We start from the raw sequence: 27,634 nt of genomic DNA, 5'->3' as shown, positions 1-27,634 counted from the left end.
TAATTTAAGTTAAGAAAAGCTGGCTAAAAACAAACAAAGCTAGGGCCAGGCATTCATAAGTAATAATAACCCTTTGTGTGTGATTGTTAGGAGGCTGGCTGGTGGATCTCCCAAAAGAGCCCAAAGAGTAAAGAACAAAGAGTAAAAAACCACCACACACCACACACACACACACACACACACACACACCCACACACACACACACACACACACACACACACACACACACACACACACACACACACACACACACACACACACACACACACACACACCACACACACACACACACACCACACACACCACACACACACACACACACACACACACACACACACACACCACACACACACACACACACACACACCACACACCACACACACACACCACACACACACCACACACACACACACACACACACACACACACACACACACACACACACACACACACACACACACCACACACACACACACACACACACACACACACACACACACACACACACACACACACACACACACACACACACACACACACACACACACACCACACACACACACTCCCCCCTGGTTCTACTTCCTCCCAGGTTCATGACTGTGGTGTTTTGATTGAGAGAAGTCCTCATAGGCTCATATATTTGGTCCCCAAATTTGGTCCCCAGTTGGTGAATGTTTAGCAGGATTAGAAGGTGTGGCCTTGTTGGAGTATGTATGTCACTGGGGGTTGGGCTTCGAGGTTTCTGAATCTCACACACGGTCCCATCTTGCTCTCTTACTGCAGCTTGTTCGTGGATGAAAGGTAAGTTCCCAGCTGCTCCTCAAGAGCTAAGCTTGCCGTCCTGCCACCAGGCTTCACATCAAAGATGGTCATAGACTAATCTTTGAAACTGTAAGCAAGTCCCCAATTAAATGCTTCCTTTTTAAAGTTGCTTTGGTTTTGGTTTCCCTTTATAGAAGAACAGTAACTAAGACAGTGACATTCTTCAATTATTACTCATACTTATATACACATTATACAAACTGAGTTCATTTAGGTTAGATCATAAATTCATGCACAGAAATGACACCTTTGGATTGTCCCACCTGTGTAGCAGCTCATGCCTGAAGGAGACTGACTCTTCCTCTCTCATCAGCTATTCATTTCCTATAGCTCTTCATCAAAGAGTAGGACCTTGTGGAATGAAATGTCCCAGGTCAACAGTTATAATTATATTTTATATAATTACATATTTATATATACAAATAGTACATACATATATACATTCAATGACATTATGTGTCAAATAGTTTCTAGGTTAATTGTTTCATCTGTCTTTTCCCTCAATGCTATAGATCCAAACCAAGGACTTCTGTGTGGTAGGCCAGAGATCTGCTATTGAATTATATCTCAATGGATATTGTCTTTCAACCCATTTTACTTAAGCTAATGCATCTGATACTATGATCACTTGAAATTAAATACTATTAATTTTTTGCTATGTAGTATACTTTTACAAATACTCAAATACACTTTTATATTTCATTAGTATAAAAAACATTTATTTCATTTTCATGTATATCTATGGATGATTGTCTGGGTGTTTGCATGTGCATATTCATTAGACTAACCAAGGAGACCAGAAGAGGATTTGAGTCCATCAGAGTGGAGTTGCAGGTGCTGGTACTCACCTGATGTGGAAGTGTACTTGGGACCTCTAATGAGCAGCAGGCGCTCTGAACAAGCAAGTTATCTTTCCAGACCCTATATTTCATTAGTGTGTTTCTTATCATTTTTAAGGAAGCATTTTACTTGAGTAAGGAGACATCATCATGTGATTTATTATCTAATTGACAAACCATACTTTCACTTATTTTGTTATTGTTCTTCAATTTTGGGGGAATATAATCATGTATCCACAAGGATATTAATATCATTTTACCTTAAGCCCTGGAAAATCCATTAAATTCATTGAATGTACATATTAATCTTGAGTGTGTTATAGTCCAGGAATATGCCAGGCTTTAATTTTCTCAGTTATAACTATACATCACTTAACAAGTTTTTATGGTGGTTATAATTCAAAATTTTTATTTTTCTTATTAAATCGATTCCTATTTAAATTCATTCTAGCCAGGGTCTAATGTACCCATAAAATGTCTTCAAATACAGTAGGTAGCCAATGTTGGCCTGGAACTCCTGATCTCCATGCCTCTACTTCCCCAGTGCTGTAGTTCCAGGCATAACTCATCAGCCAACTTAAATTGATTATTACATATTTCACATTTTAATATGACATAAAATAATACAATATCTCCCTCTTTTACTGTTAAGCAAATTTCTGCTTTTAAGTGTTTTTCTTATATTATTCTACTTTAAATATTCTTTGACTTCTAAAAAGTTTTATTTTGTTAAAAAGTCTCATGTATTTTTTAAAAAACTATTTGAATTCAGATTTAAATGAAGTCCACATATTTGTGATTGACATACTGTTTCTTTCTTAAAATAAATTTTCCTTCTCTCCTTCCTTTCCTTTTCTTGCTGTTTTGTTGCTTCTTAAAATAGAGTATATTTTTTATTCTTTGAAAATGTAATTCTTGTAAACAACATATCTTGATCATGTATACCCCAAATTCCCCTTCCCATTACTCCTGTTACTCCAGTGTACCTCTAGCATATCCTCTCCTTACTTCATATTGCTTAGGTCCTTTCCCCCTCTCACTCTTCTCTCTCTCTCTCTCTCTCTCTCTCTCTCTCTCTCTCTCTCTCTCTCTTTGTCTGTCTGTCTCTCCCTCTCCATTACTATATTTATAATTTTAGTTACCAACCTTGTTTTTCTATATATATATACCTTATAAATTATTTATCATTCAAATTTTATATTAAATAACATTGCTTTTACTTTCTACATTATTTTTATTGAAAATATTTCAAAACATTTGTTTTAATTAAAATATATTTTGCTGTCGTTGATATGAAGCTTTAGTCCATGGTGTTTAGGTAGGAAGAAGTATGTTAATTCAATTTTCTAGTATATCATGAAATTTGCTTTGTGTCAAAGTTATGTGATTGATTTTGGAGAGAGTTCCATGAGCTGCTGTGAAGAAAGTTTATTCTTGGAGGAAATGTTCTGTAAATATCTGTTAGGTCAATTTGCTTATAATGAAAATTTGCTCCAGTATTTCTCTGTTTGGTTTTTGTCTATTAAGACCTGTCATTTGGAGAGTGTCAGGTCGTGAAGTCACCCACTATCAAGGTGTGAGAGTCAATATGTGATTTTAGCTGTAGTAGTGTTTCTTTTATGAATTTGGGTGACGTTGTGTTTGTTGTACAGATATTTAGAATTTCAATGTTCTCTTGGATTTTTTCTTTGATGAGTATGAAAATGTCCTTCCCTGGCTCTTCTGCTTCGTTTAGGTTTGACATCTATTTTGTCAGACATTGAAATGTCTACATCATCTAGCTTTTTAGGTCTATTTGTTTGGGACATATTTTTTACATCCTTTTGCCTTGAGGTGATGTCAATTCTTGATGTTTCCTGGATACATCAGAACTCTGAATCCTGTTTCATTTCCATTCTATGTCTGTCTTTTTTATTAGGGACATTGAGGCCATATACATTGAGAGTTATCAATGGACATTGTTTGTTGATTCCTGTTATTTTGTTATAGTGAGTTTTTTTCCCTCCTTCTTTGGTTTGTCGGTTTGGGTTTATTTATTCCTTGTGCTTTGCTGGGTTTGTGTAACTACTTAATTTTGAAGTTTTCCTTCTGGAACGTTTTTTTGGGGCTGGATTTAAAGATAGTTATTACTTACATATGGTTTTATCATGGAATGTCTTATGTTCTTCATCTACTGTGATTGAAAGTTTTGCTGGGTATAGTAGTCTGGGCTGGCAACTGTGGTCTCTTAGAGTCTGCAGCACATCTATCTAGGCCTTCTTGGCCTTTAAAATCTTCATTGAGAAGTCATGTCTTATTATAATAGGTCTACCTTTACTTGTTACTCTATCTTTCCCTTCCAGTTTTTAATATTTTTTCTTCATTCTTGTAATTTTTTATTAGTTCAAATTAGGAACAAGCTTGCTTCATATGTCAATCACTTCTCCCTCTCCTTTGCCTTCCCCTTTCCCACTCCCCTCCCCCACAACCCACCACCTGACTCTTACCCCATCTACCCTCCACTCCCCAGGCAGGGTAGGGCCCTCAGCAGGAGCTCTCCAAAGTCAATCAATCATGCTGGCCTGGGCCTAGGCCCTTCCCCATGTGTCCAGGCCAAGAGTGCATCCCTTCACATGAGATGGGTTCTCAAAGTCCCTTCTTACACCAGGAAAAAATATTAATCCCTTACCAAGGGCCGCCTAGAGTCTGGAGGCCTCCTAATTGACATCCATGTTCAGGGGTCTGGATCAGTTCTGTGCTGGCCTCCCAGACAGCATCTGGGGTCCATGTGCTCCCCCTTGTTCAGGCCAGCTATTTCTGTGGGTTTCACCAGCCTGCTACAGACCCCTTTGATCTTCATTCCTCCTTCTCGGCAACTAAGTTCCAGAGTTCAGTTCAGTGTTTATCTGGGGGTGTCTGCCTCTGCTTCCATCAGCCACTGGTTGAGGGCTGTAGGATGGCAATAAAAAGTAGTCATCAGTCTCATTATAGGGGAAGGGCATTTAGGTTATCCTTTCCACCATTGCCTAGATTGTCAGTTCATGTCATCCTTGTAGGTCTCTGGAAATCTCCCTAGTGCCAGATCTCTCCTCAGACCTATAGTGAATCCCTCTGTTATCATCTCTCATCCTGCTCTCCTCTGTTCTTCCCCCAACTCAATATTTCTTCTCCTCCATTTCCTCCTTTCCCCTCCTCTTCTCCTCCTCTCATTCAGGCAGCTACCTTTCTGCTACCCTCATGCTCCCAATTAGCTCATGAGTTGCTACCCCTTCCCATTCTCTGGGGTCCATGCATTTTTCCCTTGGAGTCCTTCTTGTTTCCTAGTTTCTTTGGTGAAGATGATTGTAGGCTGGTAATCCTTTGCTCTATATCTAAAATTCATATATGAGTGAGTATGTACCATGTTTGTCTTTTTGTGACTGGGTTACCTCACTCAGGATGGTTTCTTTCTTCATTCTTTATATTTAGTGTTTTGATTATTGTGTGCTCAGGGCGGTTTCTTTTCTTGTCCTGTCTATTTGGTGTTCTGTATGCTTCTTGTATCTCAATAGTCTCCCTTTTCTATACGTTAGTAAAATTTTCTTCTATAATTTTGTTGAAAATATTTTCTTTGTCTTTGACCTGTGTTTCTTCTCCTTTGTGTATTCCTATTATCCTTAGATTTTGTTTTTTCATAGTGTCCCATAATGTTGTGCTCTAGGACTTTCTTATATTTAACATTTTATTTTAACTATGAAACCATTTTTTTTATCTTATCATCATTGCCTGAGTTTCTCTCTTGCATATCTTGTATTATGTTTGTGAAAGCTTGCCTCTATGGCTTCTGTTCAAGATCCTAAATTTTGCATTTCCAGACTTCCTTTAGCTTGCATTTTCTTTATTGATTTTATTTCTCCTTTCATGTCTTAAACTGTTTTATTCATTTCCTTCCATTGCTTGTTCCTTTTTTTTTCATAGATTTTCAAAGGAATTGATTAACTTCTTCTTTAAAGGATTCTATTTCATTCTTAGAGGCTATTTTAAAGTCTTTGTCTTGTGTTTCACTTATGTTGGATTTCTCAGGGTCTACTTTAGTTTTGTTGCTGGGACCTAGTGGAGACATATTGTCCTGGCTGCTGCTGATTGTGTTTTGTGTTGGAGCCTAAGCATCTAGGTTTGTGAAGATTGTAATTCTAAGTGCAGATATCTGCGCTTTTCTTTGTTGGGTGGGTGTTTTGCTCCTTGGCTTATGTTTACTCTATGGTTCTTAGCAGGGTGTGGTGTCTTTGTGTTGCCTGGGAGGAAAATCTGTGATCCTGTCATATGTGACTAGGAATTCAATTCTTCGTTGAATGTGTTTCTAGATATTGGAGACTGACACTTAGGATTAGGATTAATCCTAAGGGATAAGCAATGAGCACAGAGTTCACAGGAGGAAGGAAAGCAGGTGTTCTTCTAGGATCTGCTTAGACCGAAGGAAATGGGGATAAAGAGTGAGGAGATGCCACAGCAGGTAGTCTGCTCAAGAGCTCATGATGAGACTTGGATTAGATATTAAGGGGATGAAGGAAATGTGAAAATCTGCAGTAAGTCTAACTTCTTTCCTGGCCATAGTGTGGTCTGAAGGTTACCAGGAAATGTCTACAGGAGTTGTTGTCTGGGATAAAAGTCTGGTGCTACAAAATATTCCTGTTTCAGAACTATATCATTAAAAAAATCTCAAGAAATTTCGTACAGAAAGCATATCTCAGTTTTTTAGTCACTGTTTCTGTTGCTGTGATGAAACATCATGACCAAATGCAACTTGAGGAGAAAAGGCTTTATTTGGCTTATGCTTCCACATTCATAATCTATCATTGAAGGAAGTCAGGGCAGGAATCTAGAGGAAGGAGTTGATGCAGAGGCCATGGAGGACGATTGATTTACTGTTTTAATCCTCATGGCTTTCTCAGCCTGCTTTCTTATAGAACTCAGGACCACCAAATCAGGGCATTACCACCGGCAATATTCTGGGCCTGCTCACATTAGTTACTAATTTAATAAACATTAGTTCTACAAACTTGTCTGTGACCAGATCTTATCAAAGTATTTTCTCAACTGAGGATCCTTCTTCAGATGACTCTTGCTTGTGTCAGGTTGATCTGAAACCAGCTAGTACATTCAGCATATACATACCTTCTGTAAATATGCAACAAAATTTATGCTTGTCATTTGATATATTGTTTTTAATACCGCAGTGCTTAGTTTATGATTGATGTCTACTGTGAGAGTTTGCAACATACTTAACTACTCTGAGACCTGCTTAAACAAATGGGAAGACTAGGAACTGTTCAGCTAATAATTGTCTGTGAAGGAGCATATAAACTATGAGCTTCACACTCTATTAAAACTTTAAAGCCTAGAGAGACCTGAGCTATTCATAAAATTACTCTACACACAGAAGACATATTGGCTAAGTATAATATAAACTCACAAATAATTCAAATTCACCACTGGTCTAAGTTTTAAACCTGTTGGATTTCTGTGCCTCTTTCAGACTTGAAACGTTAAATTATTCTAAAGCATACTGCTTTGTTAGATATTGCAAGGACAAATTGAGGGAAACTTAAATTATTAAATAAAATTGCAGTTATTCCTACTTGTATTCACAATTATCTTCAAAAGGTGTGATTTATTGGGGAAGGCAAAGAAAATTAGACACCATACCAGTGCACCCACACTGCAAACCTTATTCTTCATTCTGGAACTGGACAGTGTCCAACTTAGTCGATGAACACTGGGTTCATCTCTGGAGAGGAAATTTGAGTATGCGAGCTTTGTCATTGTCCCTGCTTTGAGCATACTTCTGTTTTGCATTTATGTGGGAGTGGCAAAGCACAAAACAAGTTATCTGCTAAGAAGAACAACTGCCATAATAATCATTTCCTAAATCTGCTGAACTGATCCTCAGATGTCTACCCAGATGGTGAAGTGATGAAATGGAACAGAGGACACCTCAAGGCAGTTGTTGTTGCTAATCTCTAGAGGATTTCTACAGGGAACCATACCTGGTCAAAGCCTGTGTCTGCAAAATATATATTTTGTAAAAACATATATTTTCATTGCTACCCATAAAAAAGTAACAGTCGTTTGCTATAGTCGTTTGCTATAGTCGTTTGCTCTTCTGTTCAAATAAAATTATGGATTTTTACTGATGGTACAAGTCCAAGTGTATTATAGGTTTTGTTTGAGAAATACATTATAAGCAGCACCCACTTCTTTTGTCCCCAGCCTCTCACATTGTGAATCCCTATACATTCTGTTCTGCACTGAAATACATAGTTCAGGTTGCAAAACAACACATTCCAGGAAGAGTAAGAAATTTTATAGAGTGATCAAGAACACAAACTCTATTTCTGTTTCTTTCAATAGCAAAGACCATGTTTAGATGTTTACAAACAAAGTACTGAGTACACTTGTGTACAGATGATACTTCTTAGAAGCTAACCCTCACATGAGAGTCCAGGCAAGGCTGTTATGGAAAACAGATGCAAGCAAATGTCTTGGCTGAGGGAGTATTCCTCTATATGGAATGGGCTCACACTGTCCACACCTATGCTAGAGATAAATACTGGGCTTCTACAGGAGGTCCCATAGATTTCTGAGGTTTCCTCACAGAAACCCATGTTCCTGGTGTCTGGATCAGTCCCATGCTGGTATTCTAGTTATCAGACTGGGGAGCAAGAGTTCCCGGATGTTCAGGTCAGTTGTTTCTGTGGCTTTCACCAGCCTGGTCTGGAACTCTGTGTTCTTCACTGGTCCTTCTCTGCATCTGGGTTCCAGTTCAGCTGGTGATTAGTTATGGGTTTCTGCTTCTACTTCAACCAGCTGCTGGATGAAGGCATATAAGTCAGTCATTAATCTCATAATCAGGGGAGGGCATTTAAGGTAGCCTCTCCTCTGTTGCTTAGATTGTGAGCTGGTGTCACCTTTATAGATCTCCAACATTTCCCTAGTGCCTGATTTCTCTGTAAACCAAAAATGTCTCCCTCTATTATGATATCTCTATTCTCATTATCATGTATTTTCCCCTGACTCATACTTTCTGCTCCCTCATGTCCTCTACATCCCTCTTCTTCTCCCCTTCTCATTCTCCTAGCTCTCTCCCCTCACTTCCCGCCGTGCTCCCAATTTGCTCAGCAGATCTTGAACATCTCCCCTTCTCCAGGGGACCATGTATGTTTCTCTTAGGGTCCTCCTTTTTTTTTTTTTTTTTTTGCAATAGGGTTACCTTGCTCAGAATGGTTTCTTCTAGATCTATCCATTTTCCTGCAAATTTCAAGATTACATTGTTTTTTTTTTCCACTGAGTAGTACTCCATTGTGCAAATGTACCACATTTTCTCTATCCTTCGGTTGAGGGGCATCTAGACTGCTTCCAGTTTTTGGCTATTACAAATAGTGCTGCTATGAACATTGTTGAACATATGTCCTTGTTGTATGAATGTGCTTCTTTTGGGCATATGCTTAAGAGTGGAATTGCTGAATTTTTTGGTAGAGTGATTCCTATTTTTTTGAGGAGTTGCCATACTGATTTCCAAAGTGTCTGTACAAGTTGGCACTCCCACCAGCAATGGAGAAGTGTTCCCCTTTCTCCACATCCTCTCCAATATGAACTGTCATTGGTGTTTTTGATTTTGGCCATTCTGACAGGAGTAAGATGGTATCTCAGAGTTGTTTTGATTTGCATTTCCCTGATGACTAAGGATGCTGAAGAATTTCTTATGTGTCTTTCACATAAGAAAGATCCCTCTATTGAGAATTGTCTATTTAGTTCTGTACCATACTTTTTAATTGGGTTGTTTGGTGTTTTGGAGACTAGCTTCTTGAGTTCTTTGTATATTTTGGAGATCAGCCCTCTGTCAGATGTGTGTTGGTGAATATCTTTTCCCAGTCTGTTGGCTGCCATTTTGTCTTGCTGACTGTCTCCTTTGCCATACAGAAGCTTCTCAGTTTCAGGAGGTCCCATTCATCCATTGTTGACCTCAGTGTCTGTGCTACTGGTGTAATGTTCAGGAAGCAGTTTCCTGTACAAATTAATTCAAGGGCATTTCCCAATTTGTCTTCTAATAGGTTCGGTGTAGCTGGGTTTATGTTGAGATCTTTGATCCATTTTGACTTCAGTTTTGTGCAAGGCAATAGGCAGTCTTCTACATGTCTGCAACCAGTTATGCCAGCAACATTTGTTGAAGATATTCTCTTTGTTCCACCATATAAATTTGGATTATTTGTCAAAAATCAGGTGTTCATAGGTGTGTGGGTTAATATCAGGGTTTTCAATTCTATTCCATTGGTCTACCTGTCTATTTTTGTTCCAATACTAAGCTGTTTTCAGGGCTATAGCTCCTTAATAGAGCTTGAAGTCAGGGATGGTGATGCCTTGTGAAGTTCCTTTATTGTATAGGGATGTTTTGGCTATCCTGGGTCTTTTGTTTCTCCATATAAAGTTGAGAATTTTTCTTTCAAGGTCTGTGAAGAATTGTGTTGGGATTTTGATGGGGATTGCATTGAATCTGTAGATTTGCTTTTGGCAAGATTGCCTTTTTTACTATGTTGATTCTACTTATCCAAGAGCATGGGAGATCGTTCCATTTTTTGGTATCTTCTTTAATTTCTTTCTTTAGAGATTCAAAATTCTTATGGTACAGGTCTTTCACCTTTTTGGTTAGTGTTACTTCACGGTATTTTATGTTGTTTGTGGCAATTGTAAAGTGTGATGTTTCTCTGATTTCTTTCTCTACCTATGTGTCATCGGTATATAGTAGGGCTAGGAGTTTTTGAGTTAATCTTGTATCCTGCCACTTTGCTGAAGGTGTTTATCAGCTGTAGGAGTTCCCTCATAGAGTTTATCAGGTCACTAATGTAGACTATCATATCGTTTGCAAATAGTGAGAGTTTGACTTCTTCCTTTCCAATTTGTATTCCTTTGATCCCCTTTTCTTGTCTTATTGCTCTAGCTAGAACTCCAAGTACAATTTTGAATCGATGTTGGCTGTTGGCTTGCTGTATATTGATTTTATTATTTTGATGTATGTTCCTGTTATCCCTGATTTCTCCAAGACCTTTATCATGAAGGGGTGTTGGATTTTGTCAAAGGCTTTTTCAGCATCTAGTGAGATGATCATGAGGTTTTTTTCCTCAGTCTGTTTATATGGTAGATTACATTGATGGATTTTCATATGTTGATCCATTCTTGCATCCCTGGGATGAAGACTACTTGGTCATGGTGGATGATTTCTCTGATATGCTCTCCATTCGATTTTCCAGGATTTTGTTGAGAATTTTTGCATCAGTGTTCATGAGGGATATGGGTCTGTAGTTCTCTTTTTTAGTTGTGTCTTTGTGTAGTTTGGATATCAAGGTTATTGTAGCCTCATAAAAAGAGTTTGGCAATGTCCCTTCTGCTTCTATTTTGTGCAACAATTTGAGGAGTATTGGTATTAGCTCTTCTTTTAATTTCTGGTAGAATTCTGCGGTGAATCCCTCTGGCCCCGGGCTTTTTTTGGTTGGGAGACTTTTGATGACTGCTTCTATTTCCTTAGAGGTTATAGGTCTATTTAAGTTGCTTATCTGTTCTTGATTCAATTTTGGTAAGTGATAACTGTCCGGAAAACTGTTCATTTCCTTTAAATTTTCAAATTTTGTGGAGTACAGGTTTTCAAAGTATGACCAGAAGATTCTTTGGATTTCCTCAGTGTCTGTTGTTATGTCCCCCTTTTCATTTCTGATTTGGTTAATTTGCATGATCTCTCTGCCTTTTGGTTAGTTTGGATAAAGGTTTGTCTATCTTGTTGATTTTCTCGAAGAACCAACTCTTTGTTATATTGATTCTTTGAATTGTTTTCTTTGTTTCGACTTTATTGATTTCTGCCCTCAGTTTTATTATTCCTGGTGTCTGCTCCTCCATGGTGAATTTGCTTTCATCTGTTCTAGAGCTTTCAGCTGTGACGTCAACTCTCTGTTGTGGCTATTCTCTAGTTTCTTCATGTGAGCACTTAGAGCTATGAACTTTCCTCTTAGTACTGCTTCCAAAGTATCCCATAAGTTTGGGTATGTTGTGTCAACATTTTCATTGAATTCTAGGAAGTCTTTAATTTCTTTATTTATTTCTTCCTTGGCCCAGGAATGTTGCAATTGTGTGTTGTTCAATTTCCATCATTTGGTAGGTTTTTTGCCCTTTGATTTGTTTTTGGTTTCTAACTTTAAAGCATGGTTGTCTGATAAGACACAGGGAATTATTCCAATTTTTTTGTACCTGTTGAGTTTTGCTATGTTGCCAAGAATGTTGTTGATTTTTGAGAAGGATCCATGTGATGCTGAAAAAAAGGTATATTCTTTTGTCTTTGGATAGAAAGTTCTATAAATGTCTGTTAATCCCAATTGGGTCATAACTTCTGTTAGTTCCTTTGTCTCTTTGTTAAGTTTCTGTCTGGTGGTCCTGTTCAGTGGTGAGAGTGGGGTGTTGAAGTCTCCCACTAAAACTGTGTGAGACCTTATTTGTGATTTGAGTTTTAGTAATGTTTCTTTTATGAATGCTGTTGCCTTTGTATTTGGGGCATAGATGTTTAGTATTGAGACTTCTTCCTGATGATTTTTCTGGTGATGAATATGAAATGACCTTCTTCATCTCTTTTGATTGAATTTAGTTCGAAGTCTATCTTGTTAGATACTAGGATAGCTACCTCAGCTCATTTCTTGGGTCCATTTGATTGGAGTATCTTATCCCAACCCTTTACTCTGAGGTAATGTCTGTCTTTGAATTCAAGGTGTATTTCTTGTATGCAGCAGAAGGAGGGATTCTGTCTTCTTTTCAGATCTTTTAGTCTATGTCTTTTTATAGGTGAGTTAAAACCACAAATATTGAGGGAAATTAAGTTCCATTGATTGTTTATTCTTGTTTTTTTTTTTTTTTTTGGTTTGTTGTTGGTACTGGTATTGTATGTGGATTTACTCTGCCTTTTATTTTGTGTTTTTGTAGAGTGGGATTATCTATTGCCTATGTTTATGTGAGTGTAGTTAATTTCCTTAGGTTGGAGTTTTCCTTCCATTACTTTCTGTAGGGCTGGATTAGTGGTTGCATATTGTTTAAATCTGGTTTTGCCGTGGAATATCTTGTTTTCTCCATTTATAGTAATGGAAAGCTTTGCTGGGTATAGTAGTCTGTGCTGGCATCCATGTTCTCTCAGAGTTGGTAGAATATCTATCCAGGTCCTTCTAGCTTTCAGAGTTTCCATGGAGAAGTCTGGTGTAATTCTGATAGGTTTGCCTTTATATGTTACTTGGCCTTTTTCCCTTGCTGTTCTTAATATTTTTTCTTTATTCTGTATTTTTGGTGTTTTAATTATTATGTGACAAGGGGACTTTCTTTTTTGGTTCACTCTATTTGGTGTTCTGTAGGCTTCTTGTACTTTCATTGGCATGTCTTTCTTTAGGTTGGGAAAGTTTTCTTCTATGATTTTGTTGAATATGTTTTCTGCACATTTGAGTTGGGTTTCTTCACCTTCTTCTATACCTATTATCCTTAGGTTTGGTCTTTTCATGGTGTCCCATATTTCCTGGATGTTTTGTGTTATTGATCTGTTAGACTTCAGAATTTTTTTGCTTGATGGGTTTATTTATTCTAGTTTGTCTTCAGCATCTGAGATTGTCTTCCATGTCTTGTATTCTATTGGTTAACACTGGCATCTGTGGTTCCTGATTGTTTACTCAGCTTTTCTACTTCCAGCATTCCCTCAGTTTGTGTTTTCTTTATTGTCTCTACTTCAGTTTTCAGGTCCTGATCTGTTTCCTTCACCTCTTTAATTGTATTTTCTTGGCTTTTTTGGCTTTCCTTGATTTCTCTTATCTTTTGGTTTGTCTTTTCTTCGATTTCTCTGAAGGATTTTCTGATTTCCTCTCTTAGGTTCTCTATCATCTGCATTAAGTTGTTTTTAAGGTTTCTCTTTTGTGCTTCTGTGTTTGGTTGTTCATGTCTTGCTGGTGTAGAGTCCTTCGTGTGAATCCTTCCTTGGCTGGATCATGATATTGAAGTAATTGCTTTTGTGCAAGGAAATAAGGTTTGTTAAAAATCCTATATGAAGCCAGAGAGATTCTGGGCCCAAGTGTGGCCCTGGGAACTGACCAGAGACCTGAGAGTTGTCCACTAATCTCTTCTGAGTGTCACTGACCATAACCTAATTGCCTCCTACAAGGCTTGATATATTAATGGTTTCCCCAACTTAATGTCACATTCTGGATCAAGGTCCCAGCTCATGAAACTCTGGTAGCTATGGCAAAACAACAACAACAACACAACAACAACAACAACAACAACAAAAACAAATAGATTCCTGTATGATATATGTAGTGTCTCCCCAAAAGTTCCACAGTTGGTGGTACTACTTAGATATAATAATTATTTGATCATGAGATGACAAACTTTATTAGTGAATAATTCAGATAATAATAATAATAATAATAATTTAGATTTCAGTTGATGCCTAGTTGAATGAAAAAGTCTGTTGAAATGTCTGTGTTTCAAAATCTATCATTTATCCATCTATATCTATGTATCTATGTATTATCTATCTATCTATCATCTACTTCCTTCTTTACTTCCTTCCTTTTTCTTTATGCTATAGAATTAGGCACCTCACTGTAATACATGGTCTTTCCACCATTATGTTATATACTGTCTCAAGCTGGAACCTTTGAAATCATTCATCGAAAGAATTCTTTCCTTTCTTTTACTGATAAACATAGTGTTACTTAGTGAAATAATTTAGCCCTGTCTTTTAACTGACTATCGATTTGAGGATAGTCCTGTAACTAAGTCCTGGTTTTATTCTCTGAAGAACAGAATTCATAATAATGTCAGAATTACATTAGCAAAAGTTGTCTACATGAATGAATATTCTGTATCATCCTAATCTAATTTAATAACCACTGAGAACATGGAGTTACTAAATATTTTAGGTATACTAATGCTATAGAAGAATCAAAATTAAAATTAAAATTTTTTAGATAATTAGATAAGATAGTGGCTAAAATACTGGTCACTGCACTCTTAAAACATTAACTGACATTATCACAGAATATTATCACTATGACTATTATGATAATAACCTATTATTCTGTCATGATATTAACAAAATCAAATGTTTACTGAGGCACTTTGAGGTTATCTTTCTTGTGAATTTGTCATGTTAAAGAAATACATATATTTATATTGAAAAGAAGAAAATTAGCAAAATGGTAGCATTTATTCAGTTTTAAATATTATTGCTTTGGTCTTTCAACTTCTCTTCAAATAAACCTAATAAAATAAGCAAATTTTCACATTAAATTTTTGGCTCTTTTAACTCATTATTTTAAAGGAACATTTATCACTGGCTTTAAAAATATATTAATCCTGGTAGCTGATGGGGTACAAGACTTTAATCCCAGCATTTAGGAGGCAAAGGCAGGCAGCTCTCTGTGAGTTCGAGGCCATCCTAGTCTACAGAGCTAGCTCCACGAAAGCCAGAGCTATTACACAGAGAAACCCTGTCTCAAAAAAACAAAACAAAATGAAACAAAAGAATAAATTAAACCATTGTAGGTACAACTAGTATAATAGTTTGAGAAATCATTCATAATTAGGGAAAGCATTTATGAAAATACCAAAGACTGTTATGAGCTGTATTACAGTAAGAAATGAGAATACTGTCAGCAAAATATTGGTGGTATGAGGAAAGATATTCTGTCCCTGAAGTCAGCTACAATAGTTGTGCATCTATGGAAAAATAAAATACCTGCTCTGGGTCTTGGTTTGTTGCTTTAAAAGCAAAACAAATCCATAAAATACATTTAGTTCTATAATTCTGTCTTTCTTGCTCTCAATTGTGAGTCCCAGAAATATATTTAAAACATATTTGTGACACTTCCCACAGTTGTACCCACTAGGACTTGAATCTTTATGGAAGAATTAATAGGTACCCTGAGGTGGCTTCCTTTAACTGGGATAATTTGTCAAACACTCTTTGAGACCTTGTTGAGCATGATCAGAGACAGGCAAAGAACACTCAGGCTTGCCTTGCTAAAACTTGTAAAGGAGAAAGCTTAGAGTAGAGCTATATGACACTCAAAACAGCCCTACAATGAGCTAAGCATGAAGCCAAATGAAATATTAACTATGGTGAGAACTTAATGAGGTTCAAAAATCAAATTGGAAGTCTAAGTACAAGTTTGGCATCTAGATATTTAACAATATGAATTATGGTGCTAAACTGCAAAGAAAATTTCTAGATTCATGCAAGATGGTAGAAATGAACTTCACAGGGAGGTATTTCCATTCTGACAAATGTGTAAGTTGATCATTATATCACCAGTTATCATCCTTGAAAGTAGGAGAAAAACTGATGCTATTAATGAACTATGAATATATGAAAGGAGAATGATCCTTTTTGGAGAAAATCTTGTTTGTAAAGCACCATGAATGTCACAAAATTGAAAAATCTCAAGTTATAAGAAGGCAGATTGCAAGAGGAGTTAAAATGTTTTCTATATTATTTAACTCTATTGCCTCTATATTTAGAAATACAACCTGCTGAGTTCATTTAGTTTTCTCCTATGTCTTTAGGAATGACATCTTGGGATTGGATAACTTATTCAAGAGCTCATCCCTGGAAAAGACATTTGCCTATCAGCAGCCATTATTTTTCCTGTAGCTTTTCGTCTAGGGGTAGAATCTTGTGTCAATTCTCCCATTCTCTCTTGCATGTATAGTAGGTTCTCTAAGGAATGGAACTGATAGAATCTCTCTCTCTCTCTCTCTCTCTCTCTCTCTCTCTCTCTCTCTCTCTCTCTCTCTCTTACACACACACACACACACACACACACACACACACACACACACCAAATGATTTATAAGATTGGTTTTCAGGCTATGTGGGTCTGGGTTGTCTAACAATAGCAATTAGAATCCAGTGATAGAGTCTGGGAAACTCCCAGAGAGCTGCTGGTCTTCAGCCTCTGTTGGAGTCCTGAAAAAGTAGGTTGTAATGCCTCAACAATAGAACAGATGAGGTAGCCAGGGAGAGTGGGAACAAGTAGACAAAAAGAAAAATGGCCAGTTAAAAAGTCTCAGAGCAGCCCCTGTTCCCACTGCTATGAGTCCCCTGAGAAGCTACACAACTGAAACATATACACAGAGCACCATGTAATCCAGTTATAATCCAGTCTCTGTGAGCCCCTATGAGCTAGGTAAGTTGATTCTGTGAGTTTTCTTGTGGTATCCTTGACCCCTCTGGCCCCTACAATCCTTTCTCTCCCTCTTCTGCAGGATTTGCCTAACCCCAACGAGTGCCTAATGTTTCTCTGTAGGCCTCCATCTGTTTCCATCAGTTGCTGCATGATGCTTCTCTGATGACACTTGGACTAGGCACCGATCTGGCCACAGGAGAGGGCCAGTTCACGCTATGTATCTGCTATTGCTTAGAGTCTTAGCTGCTGTCCTTCTTGTGGATTCCTGAAAGATTCACTTAAGGCAGTATTTTGCCTGACTCCGAAATGTACCCCCCTTTCCAATACCTCATTCAGCACTCTCTCCCTCCATCTCCTATCCCCAGCTGGTCCCTCAGGGTCTCATCCTCACCCACCCTCTGTCCACTCACAAAACCTCTTCTTGTTATCTAGTCTCATCACATCTCTGGATCATAGCATAGTTATCCTTTATTTTACAGCTAATGTCCACTCCTGAGTAGGTCAGTGCTCCTTGCCCAGCCTTAACACATAGGAGGTGCTTAGTCTTATTGCAACTTGATATGCCATACTTTGTTCATGCTCATGGGAGACCTGCACATTCCTAAACAGAAAGGGAGGATGAGTGGATTGTGGGGGTGGGAACAGAGGGGTGAGGGTGGAAGATAGGTACTTGGAGGAGAGAAGGGAGGGGAAACTGCAGCTGGGATGTAAAATAAATAAATAAATAAATAAATAAATAAATAAATAAATAAATTTAAAATAAGAAAATTTCCTCTGTCCATAGTCTTTTATGATGCTTCCACCAGAAAGTGTGGACAAGGTAGAGAGAGGCTGGTTCTTCCTACATCAAATGATCCAATCAAAGCTCTCACTCACAGGTGTGCCCAGCTGCTTGGATTTGAATTGATTCCAGATGTGTCCAGGTTGGCAACCAAGATTAATGACCACCCCAGTCATTTGGTGTTGTTCTTTGATACATGTGATGCATACTCACATATATCAAAATTCTGATCTTCACCGAGGCAAACAGTCTTACTTTCACAACATGAATTGTGAGTAAGTCAGAGTCTATAAACACACCTAAACATTCAGGAAGCCATGAAGAAGTAAGCCAGTATATTCATCAAATGCTAACCAGGCTTCTTTAAATTCTGCCTAGAATAGTAAGTAGTCCAAGTCATGTATTCCTGCTTCATGGCATATTGCCCACATCTCCTCCTCTTTTATTTCTAAACAGCTTTTGGACTTTGGGATCTATGGAAAATTTCATATTACTCCTATCTTTTAGTCTTCCCCCCTTCAATTTCCAGTCTTCCATTCTATTTTATTGGTCTACCTATTTTTTATTGCTTGAGAAGTTAATGCATGCATCTATGCTTTGACCAAACCCACTCCCCAATTACTCCCCTTCCATTCTTCCTCTACTCCCAACAGCTCTTTATTCCAACCTCATGTACTCTTTAAGTTTTAAACATACTTTTAGTGCTGCCTGTATGTGCAGTTGTGTAAGTCCACGAAAGAAAGCTTTAACAGAACACCCTGTCAGGAGCCACATTCTAGACAAAAACTGACTCCCCTACTTAGAAAACATAAATTGCCCTTAGCTGCTCAGCAAGTAGAGGAACTTTGTGAGGCACTCACCTATCCACACTGGAACTCTGTCTGGCTTTATCTTATTCAGGTTTTGTTGCTGTGAGTCAGGTATGCAAGAGCTTTGCCGTGTCCTGCAAATACTACTACACTGCAGAAGACCACTACTGGCTCTCCCAACATTTCTCTTGCTTGTTCCTCATTTTTAGGTGAAGCTGGAATTCCTCACCATAATTTACAACTTGTAAAAATATCCTGATAATAAACCAAGGCATTAAGGCCACACATAGTAGTTGGCACTTGTCCTAGTTAGGGTAACTACTGCTGTGATAAAACACCATGACCAAAGCAACTTGGGGAAGAAAGGGTTTATTTGGCTCACATTTCCACAGAGCTGTTCCTTGTAGAAGGAAATCAGGACAGGAACTAAAGCAGGGCAAGGACTTGGAGGTAGGAGCTGAGGCAGAAGCCATGGAAGACTGCTGCTTACTGGCTTGTTCAGCCTGTTTTCTTATAGAACCCAGGGCCAACAGCCTAGTGTTGATACTACCCACAATGGGCTGGACCCTCCCCCATCAATCAGTAATTACGAACATGTCCTACAGACTTTCCTACAGTCTGATCTTATAGAGGTGTTCTCTCAATTGAGTGTTCCTCCTTTCAAATGACTCTAGTTTGTGTCAAGTGGACATAAACCTAGCCAGCACAGCATTTTAGAGACAATTTCTGTGAATTCATGTGCTGCATGGGATGTCTTAATACTATCTCTTCACCTAGGAAAAGATCTGTGTGTTTTCCTCCTTGCCTCGGTTCGAACCAAGCAAACTTCTAAAAGAGTCTAGTCAGAGGATTCTCACCAAGCAGAATCCTACACCTCCATGAAATAATAACAGGCAGAGATTGAAATCAGAAGCCCTTTCTTTGCCTGGATCTTTTCTGGATATCTTACTTATACCATCTGTTCCTTAATTTTCTCACCTGAAAATTGGAATGAGCTTGGTTATTTCTTCCTTCGATTATATTCTCCATGAGGGATTACTAAAACTGGAAGATTACAAAGGCTAACCACCCTACAGAGCTGCTTATTATAAAGGAAGAAGAAGGAGATACTGCTTTAAGTATGCCCATTATTTGAATGTACGTAAGAATTTATGTATACAAATGTACATTTAATGTAAGTATTTATTTTCTAATACTTCATTAGCTAAAGCAGCAGCAATTACAGAGAATATGTTTCTTGTTTTGTTGAACTCAAGTGAAATTTTGCAGAAAAGAACTGAAAAAATTGCATATATAGACTAAAAAATTCAAGTAAAATATGACCTTTTCTCCTGCATGCTACTCTAAACACTTTAATAAAGAAAACTCCGATTTGAAGATTTATCTTTTTTTCCTATGAATATAAATGGAAGAAAAGAGCTCTAATTTATACATTTAATTCCAGATAATGAGAAATGTCTTATCTATGAAGTCTATAAGGATATTTTAAACAAGCAGACTGCACATAGAACCTGACATCCAAATAAAAGCTAAGCATTGTAAGTCACTTTTTTGTAGCCTGTGGGTAGTGTCAACAACTGAGTTTCTCTTACTTTTACTGGATTCAAGCCTCATCTGAAAGATATCCCAAGCCATTTGCTTCTAAACAGCACAAAATGATTTTAATGTATTTAAGTCTCCTTCTTTTAAAAATCTTTTAATTGTCTAAGCTTATGGAGACAGTGTGGTAATTTGAAGCATGAATAGGATACAGGCAGAGAAAATCAGGGTAGTTCCATCTTCAATCATGTCAAATGATATTAGAGATAATTTATATATGAACTATGTAAAAATGAATTATTTATGTTTAGAGACAGAACCTTAGCAAGGCTGTTCCAGTGTCTCATTAGCCACTAAACCTTGCCAAGCTCACACAACAAATGTCATGGGAATTTACCAGTCAAGAATTTTAAATCCCTGAGATTCTCCTTTTTGCATTCTCTCACCTCTTCCTGTGAAATACTCAGCTGGGAGCATGTTTGGTCACCAGAGCCTTGCACTGGAGTCTAGCTGCTGCCATGAAAGTAAAAGGTACTCTCCTGAGTCAGTATGTCTCTTGGGATTAAATCCAGGTTTAGTCTCTGATCCATATGGTAAAATAGCAGGTGTTAAATCTGTAATGTTATGGAGTTGAAGAAATCGCTATTTTTATTCCAATTGCATTGGAAAGAAATTGAACTTGAACATGGCCCCCAGTCAGATAATGGCTAACCTGCAGCTGAAGAGAAAAAGACATTTTCAAGGCTTCATATTCAAAACAAGATTGAATAATTCAATTTAACTGTGGGCGTGCCAAGAAATAGAGGAAGGATTATAAGTCTGGGAGTTCTTCACAGTAAATTAATGCATGATGCTAAGATATTATCTGGAGCTTTTGCAACAGGAAAAATGTGAAAGAAACAGTCAAACAGCCATTACTTTTGGTTTTGTTTGCAGCAGTTTTCTTAGACACTAATTGTATTGATATTGCTCATTTCTCCTCTCTTTTCCTCCCTCCTTCCCTCCCCCTCCCTCTCCCTTCGTCTCCGTGACTTTCCTCTTCCCTTTTCCGCTTGCTCTTCCACCCTCTCCATATACTTTATCATGTTCTACTTTCTACCTTAATATCTTTTTAGGATTTTGTCTTCTAGATTCTCTTACCTGGCTTATTGTGAATACCACAGTCAATGCATGCTTGTATAAGTAATGTGTGTCAGGGAATACCAGTATCCCATGTGCTGAAATGATGTCTTAAAGGTAGTTTTAGGGTGTGGTAGGTAGTTCACAATGTGAAGTCAGCAGGTACTTGCTATAAACAGAATGAGAATAACTTCAATCTAAATGGAAGTCCAAAAAGGAAGCAAAATGATTAGCTTTATTGATAGGTATTTACATGGGACATAAATTTGTATTAACAAAGGTTTGGCAAGATTTCCTATTTTAGAATTCAGTCATATATTTTATGCCTTAGAAGCACAATTTCTGTTGTCTTTGTCTTTCATTACTAAAGTCATAGTAATCCCAAAATAGAATTAATAGGAAAAAAACTTTGAAAATCAGGAAAAAAAACATTAGGCCTATGCATTTATGTTTGTTCAGTGTAAAACTTAAGTGGCACTGCCTGCCTTATTCATTGCTCTCTCACAATTGCACTATCATGAGAATTGGGTCATGTTAAGTGTGTGACAGCTTTTGACTGACTGAATTGCATTGTTTAAAGATCTCTGTATTAGGAACTGGAGGGAGAGATGTCTCAGCACTATAAGGGTGGAGCTCTCTAGCACTGACATTTTATATTTAGGTTCATCTTTCACTTAGTAAAACTGAGCAATAATTTGCTAAGTTTTATAACGCTTAGGGTTCACAGCAGAGAATAACAATGTAGAATGGAAAGAGAATAAAACAAACCAGATAATATATATATATGGCACCTCTTTCATAGGACACCCTCCTTTTTTTCCCGAAAGCCTCAAGACTCATTTTGAAGTTCAAATTCCCCACCATGTCTTTCTCTGCCTTCTAACTGCCATCTTCCAAGCTTCCCTCTGCCTTTGTGTACTTGAAGTCTCATAAAGAAATATAAGCCATTCACAATGTGACCAGAGTTAGGATGACAAGCAGAGCCACATTCTTTTAAAGTTGGCCATTGAATTGCTTTACATTTAAATATCTGGAAGTCCAAGCACAAGAAAAATCTGCCTTCAAATTATCAATGGGGGGTGGGGAGGGAGCACCGTTCAATGGATGAAATGCTTGCTGCCCAAGCATGAGAGTCTGAGTTGGCATCACCAGACCTACATAAACAGCTGTGTGTTCACATCTGTAATTCCAGTTCTGGGAGGAGATGGTGACTGCTGGAATCTAGGGACTTGATGAGCAGTCAGTCAAGCTAAATTGGGAAACTTAAGGTTCATCGGGTAAGAGTCTGCCTCAAAAATATGATGTAGATACACAAATAATAAATAAATAAATAAATAAATAAATAAATAAACACATGATGTGGTATTTTTTGAATGGCCAGCAAGATGGGTTAGAGATAAAGTCATTTGCTATCAAGACTGATGACCAGAGCTTGATCATAGCTATCCTCATTTTAGAAGGAGTACACTGATTAATTCAACTTTATCTCTAACCTCCATACTTGTACCATACTTGCACACACACACACACACACACACACACACACACACACACACACACAGAGAGAGAGAGAGAGAGAGAGAGAGAGAGAGAGAGAGAGAGACTACCAGCTCAAATATTCATTTCAGTAAATTAGGGAAACTAAGTCCTAAACTTTGGGGAAAGTCTTCTTAGCCCAGAAATCCAGATGTGTATCCGATGGCACTAGCTCACACCTAATAGTTTAGGAAGGGGGCGATGATGGACGCTGCTTCTTAAATTCTCACTAGATTCAGCAAAATTAACTGTGCACCTTCCATAAACCAGATGGTGTTCTATGATTAATAAGATGCTATGCAGTAAAGCGCAATTTATACATCAGAGTAAACATGTTGAGCTACAATTCAGTGATGGCCCAGTTAGTACAATGACAAGAGTGCAGAGAGACAGAGGAGTGGTAATCCCTCCAAGTGGGATTTTAATGGACCCAGTACAGAGAATATACCCTTTAATCTAAAAACAGAACCAATAAAACATAAATGTGGTAAAAGAATTCTGATGTGGTGAATTGAATTCATGTTCCCACCTTCTATCCAGCCTAGAAGTTGGTAACTATATACAGAAAGAATGAAGGAAATGTATTCTTTACAATTTCCCCCCCCCACACTTTCCCACCCTCCCACCTCCCTCCCTCCCTCTCTCTCTCTCTCTCTCTCTCTCTCTATATATATATATATATATATATATATATATATATCAGATATATATATCAGAAGTGTCAGAGAGTGGTTGTTGCAGGTACGTTTACCAGGATCTCATTGTTCCCTAGGAAGCAGTTGCAAAACTGACAGACAGAAAAGCTAAATGCCAAGGACCTCCCCAGAAGGGTGTCAGTGAGAAGTAGACCCTGTAGCACCACAAGGAAAAATCCATACCACAACTACATCAGGGGATTAGCCTCATTCCAAATGTACTTTAAAGTGAGCTAACACATAAAAGTTGGGAGTTGTTAGTGTGATATAAATTAAGAATGCTGCTGAAGGCAAAGACCATTTTACAAGATGAGTCTTTTCTAATCTTAAACAATGTGTGAGATTGCCATAATGTGTAAGCTGTACTGAAGCATAGAAACACACAGGAGAGGAAGCTAATAAAATATGGTAGTAACAGATTACAGACTAGTTCTTTGACTTCCTAAACATCTCTATTGTAATCAATCATCATTTAACACTGGGGTGTGCATAAGGTTCGATTTAGGAAACATTATAACATCAGTTGATAAGTTAACATTTGAGATATAGTGGAGTCCTTATTGATGATAAGAGGGTGACAAAGCACAGCACTTGTTTTCTACTCTGTAGAATATGATAACAAACATTTTTATCTTCTGCATGTCAGATGTCAGCAATCACAAGTTTCTTGGATATGTAACATAGGTATTCCTTTCCCACAGTTCAGAGTGAAGAAGCAGCCCTGTTTGAAAGCTGCTATCCTCTCTTACACCTAGCTCATTATGTGCCATGGGGAAGGCAAAGGTTTTATTAATTCACAACCTAAGTGAGTCACTGATCAATCAGGGCACAGGACAAAGGGAGCCATTTTCCTCTTAAAAGTCCCCAGCATAGGCAGAAATGAGATTTATAAGCATGAAAGTCACAAATATTTGCTGCCAAGTTACAGTTGCAATTTTCACCAATCAGGATTTAGAGATTAGGGGCTTCCTTGAATGCTCCTTCATGGTCAACCAATACACAATGCAAGCCTTTCATTCAACCAATCAAATTCATTTGTTCCTTCTGTTTTTAGGAGCAGCCATAATGTTTCCAGAGAACGAAAGATACATAATGACCATTTCTATGGTTTAGGGAGGAGGTTAGTCAGCCATTGAAAAGTTCTCAGCTCCCCTAGAGCTTGGGAACCTGACTTTGTTTCACCCTACAGGTAAAATGGAGTCTGAAGTCAAAATGATGGGACTCTGGGCAACCTTCCCCTCTTAACAGGAAGTAAAGAAGAGACAGTGACAGGGATATAAACATTTGAAGTTTTCTTTTCTGACATAACATATGCTTTGTTTACCAGATGCCATCAATTAAGTTTAACACAATTAACAACACAATATACTATTGCCACATGAGTCATCAGTGTGACAATCCCTGAAGAAGACTGATCTGCCTACTGGAAGAAGGTGATGTTCTTTGTCACTCTAATACTATTCCTGCATTGAAACCAAGCCCACAAGAAGAATGCTGACTGTGTTAAAGATGTTAGAATTTGTAATGTAATATTTTCATACAAACAAAAACCAAATAAACAAAACAAACAACAAAAACCTTTCATATTAAAATTTAAAATTTATGAACTGTTATTGAATTTCAAATGAAATTTTGTATGCTATTTTTGTTGTTTAAAATTGCTGTGACTATATATGAGAATGAAATGATGGGAAAGAAATTGATATTAATCTTAACTTGATAACTACTCTATTTAGTAAAATGTATTACTATTTTCTTACTATTAAGTATTTTATTGATCTATGTGCTATTATTAGATATTTTTGTGTGTAGCATTTAAAATTTAAATTAGAAACAATCTTGTTTTACATGTCAATCCCAATTCCCTCTTCCTCCTCTCCTCCCCTGTCCTCCAGAGATCCCCTATGGCATCCCATTTCTGCTCCCCAAGGAGGGTGAAGCCTTCCATGGGGATCTTCAAAGTCTGTCACATCATTTGGAGCAGGGCCTAGGCCCTCCCTCATGTGTCTAGGTTGAGAGAGTATCCCTCTATGTGGAGTTGACTCCCAAAGTCCATTCGTGCAATAGGGATAAATACTCATTGATCCACTACCAGAGGACCCATAGGTTACCCAGGACTCCTAACTGACACCCACTTTCAGGGGGTCTGGATCGTTATATGCTGGTTTTCCAGCTATTAATCTGGGGTCCATGAGCTCCCACTTGTTGAGGTCAGCTGTTTCTGTGGGTTTCTCCAGCCTGATCTGGACCCCTTTTCTCATCACTTCTCCCTCTATACAACTGGATTTCAGGAGTTCGGCTCAGTGTTTAGCTGTGGATGTCTGCTTCTGGTTACATCAGCTACTGGATGAAGGCTCATGCTTGTCTTTTTGAGATTGGGTTACCTCACTCAGAATAGCTTCCTCCAGTTCCATCCATTTGCCTGAGAATTTCAAGATTACATTGATTTTTTTTTCCTGCTGAGTAGTACTTCATTGTATAAATGTACTATATTTTCATTATCCATTCTTCAGTTGAGGTCCATCTAGGTTACTTCCATGTTCTGGCTATTAAAAATAATGCTGCTATGAACACAGTCGAACAGATGTCCTTGTTGTATGAATGTGCTTCTTTTGGGTATATGCCTAAGAGTGGAATTGCTGGATCTTGTGGTAGACAGATTCAAATTTTCCAGAGGCACCGCCATACTGATTCTCAAAGTGGCTGTATTAGTTTGCAGTCCCACCATCAGTGGAGGAGTGTTCCCCTTTCTCCATACCCTCTCTACCATAAACTGTAGCTGGTATTTTTGGTTTTAGTCATTCTGATAGGAGTAAGATGGTATCTCAGAGTTGTTTTTAGTTGCATTTCCCTGATGGCTAAGGACGTTGAGCACTTTCTTATGTGTCTTTCAACCATTTTAGTTTCCTTTATAGAGAATTCTCTATTTCGTTTTGTATCCCACTTTTTTTTTTTTTTGAGACAAGTTTTCTCTGTATTGCTTTGGAGCCTGTCCTGGAGCACACTCTGTGGACCAGGCTGGCTTTGAACTCACCTGCGAAGTGCTGGGATTAAAGGTGTGAACCACTAACACCAGTCTTTGTACCCCACTTTTTAATTGAAAAGATCTTCACCAACCCCACATTTCACTGAGGGTTGATTTTCAAAATAATGATAATCCAATTTATTTGGTGTTTTGGTGACTAGCTTTTTGAGTTCTTTGTATATTTTGAAAATCAGCCCTTTGTCAGATGTGGAGTTGGTGAATATTTTTTCCCATTCTGTGCACTGCTGTTTTGCCTTATTGAATGTATCCTTTGCCTTACAGAAGCTTCTCGGTTTCAGGAGGTCCCATTTATTAATTGCCAATCTCAGTGTCTGTGCTACTGGTGTTATATGCAGGAAGCAATTTCCTGTACCAATTCGTTCAAGGGTACTTCCCACTTTCTCTTCTAAGAGGTTCAGTGTGGCTGGATTTATATTGAGGTCTTTGATCCATTTGGACTTAAGTTTTGTGCATAGTGATCGATAAGGATTTATCCGCAGTCTTCTACATGTCTGCATCCAGTTATACCAACACCATTTGTTGAAGATACATTCTTTTTTCCATTGTATAATTTTTGCTTCTTTTTGCAAAATCAGGTGTTTGTTGGTGGGTTAATATCGGGGTTTTCAATTAAATTCCATTGGACTACCTGTCTATTTTTGTGCCAATACCAAGCTGTTTTCAGGACTATAGCTCTATAGCAGAGCTTGAAGTCAGGGAAGGTGATGCCTCTGCAAGTTGCTTTATTGTACAGCGCTGTTTTGACGATCCTGATTCTTTTGTTTTTAAATATAAGATTGAGTATTGTTCTTTCAAGGTCTGTAAAGAATTGTGCTTGGATTTTAATGGGGATTGCATTGAATCTGTAGATTGCTTTTGGCAAGATTGCCATTTTATCTATGTTGATCCTCCCTATCCAAGAGCATGGGAGATCTTTCCATTTTCTGGTAACTTCTTTAATTTCTTTTTAGTGACTCAAAGTTCTTACTATGCAGGACTTTCACTTGTCTGCTTAGCATTACCCAGATGTTTGTGGCTATTGTAGAGGGTGATGTTTCTCTGATTTCTTTCTCAGCCCATTTATGGTCTGTATATAGTAGGGCTACTGATTTTTTTTTTGAGTTAATCTTGTATCCTGCCACTTTGCTGAAGGTGTTTATCAGCTATAGGAGTTCCCTGGTAGAATTTTTCAGGTTACTTATGTAAATTATCATGTCATCTGCAAATAGTGAAAGTTTGACTTCTTCCTTT

The sequence above is a fragment of the Cricetulus griseus genome (assembly GCF_003668045.3).
Source record: "Cricetulus griseus strain 17A/GY chromosome 1 unlocalized genomic scaffold, alternate assembly CriGri-PICRH-1.0 chr1_1, whole genome shotgun sequence".
NCBI classification, from domain to species: domain Eukaryota; kingdom Metazoa; phylum Chordata; class Mammalia; order Rodentia; family Cricetidae; genus Cricetulus; species Cricetulus griseus.
Note: the sequence above shows the minus strand (reverse complement) of the source record.